The sequence below is a fragment of the Hyaena hyaena genome, unplaced genomic scaffold, assembly GCF_003009895.1.
Source record: "Hyaena hyaena isolate Hyena2069 unplaced genomic scaffold, ASM300989v1 scaffold_79, whole genome shotgun sequence".
Classification (NCBI taxonomy): domain Eukaryota; kingdom Metazoa; phylum Chordata; class Mammalia; order Carnivora; family Hyaenidae; genus Hyaena; species Hyaena hyaena.
The window spans coordinates 2,284,943-2,287,829 of NW_024080711.1; the positions used below are offsets into that span (position 1 = coordinate 2,284,943).

Consider the following 2,887-nt stretch of genomic DNA (forward strand, 5'->3'; position numbering starts at 1 on the left):
CAGCTCAGGTCATGATCTCACGGTTCATGTGTTCGAACCCCGCATCGAGCTCTGTGCTGACAGCTAGCTCAAAGCCTGGAGCATGCTTCGGATTCTGTGTCCCCCCCTCTCTCTGACCCTTCCCTGCTCACATTGTCTCTCTCTCTCAGAAATAAATTAAAAAAAAAAAAAACATTAAAAAAAAGAATCTTATAAAAATAAATAAATAAACATTAAAAAAAAAAGATTTGGCTTCACCTGTGAGGCACCATCATGGCTACTGGAGGTGTAATGGATAGTAATGCTGCTTTATAAGAGGTGCGGAGGACTACCCTCTTCCACTGTGGCCTGGCATGTGGAATTCGCAAAGCTGCCATGTCTCGGCACTGAGGCCATCTTTTGTGTGCTTGCATCCAACTATGATGAGTCTATATGTGTCAAGATGGTGGGGGCCCTTTGTAGCTGAGCAACAACTTAACTGAATTAAGGTTGAAGACAGTAGGAAACTAGGGGAATGGGCAGGTCCTTGTAAAAGTGACAGGGAGGGGAATCCCTACAGAGCGGCTGGTTGCAGTTGTGTGGTAAAGCAGAGGGCAGCGAAGAATCTCAAGGATGTCATGAAGAATAAATACTTCAAATGCAAAAACTAAACAAATAAAACCCTTCGCACTGGTTTAAGACTACGTGTATCTCAAGCCCACTAGGAACGTACTTAGAATTTTTATGGTGGGATCTATGAAGCTGAAAAGTTCCCTGGGTGATTCTACTGCACACCAAAGTTTAAGACCTTTCACCTATTGATGGGATTCTAAAGTGTTTAACGGCAGCCTGGAGCCAAGCTGGCTAAATAACAGCTGCCTGGAGATTTGTTTTTGTTTTTAATTATTAAGTTAATTCTACACTTTATGTGGAGTTCACTAGTCTTTTCCCACCAATATCCTTTTCCTATTCCAGGATCATATCCAGAATTCCACATTACATTGAGTCATTGTGTTTTATGGTCTTTTCTGGTCTGTGATGGCTTCTTAGAGTTTCCTTGTTTTTTCATGACCTTGATAGTTTTGAAGAGTCCTGGCCAGGTATCTTGTAGAATGCTGGAGTTTATCTCATGCTTTTCACATGGTTAAACCAGGTTAATGGGGTGGGGAAAGAATACCACAGACAAAGCATCCTTCTTATCACATCATATCTTCAAGAAGATTTACCACTGTTGACGCTAACCTTGATCATGAGGCCAATGTAGTGTTTGCCATGTTTCTCCACTGTAAGTTACTCCTCTACTTCAACATTGCAGTCTTTGGAATCGTAAAGCACAACCCACAATCAAGGGGGAGGTGGGAATTCAGCTTTACTTCCTGGAGTGGAGAGTATCTACATAAATTATTTGGAATTCTTGAAATTTTTTTGTAAGGGTAAGGTATCTCTTCTTCCCTATTTATTTATTTATTTAATCATTTATGCATACCAATATGGGCTCATAGATATTTATTGTATATTCTAGGTTATAATCCAATAGTATGTTACATATTTTAGGCTCGATTTTTCCAGCTTTGGCCATTGGGAGCTTTTTCAGATTGACCCCTGTGTCCCTTTGACATACTCCCATCCTTTTGTTTTTTGAACTTTTTTTTGATGTTTTATTTATATTTGAGAGAAAGAGAGACAGAGTATGAGTGGGGGAGGGGCAAAGAGAGAGGGAGACACAAAATCCGAAGCAGGCTCCAGGCTCTGAGCTGTCAGCACAGAGCCCAACATGGGTTAAGCCTGATGCTTAACCGACTGAGCCACCCAGGCACCCCTGTTTTGTGAGCATCTTAACAAGATACTCCATGTTCATTTTATGTATTCCCTATACAAACTCTAGATTCAGCTATTTCTCCCAATAGAGTTCTTTTTCAAAATCTAAATTCCTGCCTCTCAACCTCAGTGACTAAAATCTAGTTGGTCAATGGAGAGCGCCCAAGAACATATTATATTTTTTAAATTAAATGAAACAGAACATGCTTATATATTTTCATTCATGTGTTAAGATATCACTAAACTAGCAAGAGAAACACTGGGCCAAAGGGTATATGCCTATAATCTTGTCATAGATTGACAAACTGCCATCCAGAGAGGCTATGGTAACATATACTCCCACCAACAATGTACGAGAATGTTCTTTCTTCACATTCTTGACAAAGAAGTACACTGTTAAACATTTTTATCTTTGCCAGTCTGATAGGTAAAAAATGGCACCTCAATGTTCAAACGTTCACACTTTAACTATGAGCGATATCAATTATATTTTCATGTGTTAATATTAGAATTTTTGTGTATGATCTTCCTATTCATACCTTTTGTCCTTTTTTTTCTACTGCTATTAGTACTTTTTGAGAGAGAAAGAGCAAGAGTAGGGGAGGGGCAGAGAGACAGGGAGAGAGAATCCCAAGCAGGCTCCTTGCTGTTGGCGCAGAGCCCATAAAGCATAAAATCATGACCTCAGTCGAAACCAAGAATCAGATGCATAACTGACTGAGCTACCCAGGCTCAGTATATTAATTAGGGTGAATATATTCCATGTGTCAGTCACCTCTACTCATACAAAAAGGTAATTACTGCCTAGTAGGTGTGGTGTAAGGGTAATGAATATCTCCGTCCGAAATCACCTCAGCTAGTGAGAGTAGGGATTCCCAGTGTTAAATACACCCTTCGAGGGGTAAGGCGGCAGTTACCATGGAGACCAGCAGCACACTGACCCATTATTATGCAATAGCAAGACCGCCCCTCCCCCTTCCTGGAATGGTCCCTAGGATTGGAAATGTGTCAGTCTAAGATAAGGGATACTCTTTTAGCATAATACTCTAGGACACAGCCATGGCACTGTTAATCATGCAGCATGAAAGTTCTGATTTTCTTGTATACAACA

At 40.5% G+C, this 2,887-nt stretch overlaps 1 pseudogene; it reads left to right on the top strand.

Moving 5' to 3' along the window:
• Positions 1–252: 252 nt before the first annotated feature.
• LOC120232858 lies at positions 253–629 on the top strand (annotated as a pseudogene).
• The last annotated feature ends 2,258 nt before the right edge of the window (positions 630–2,887 follow it).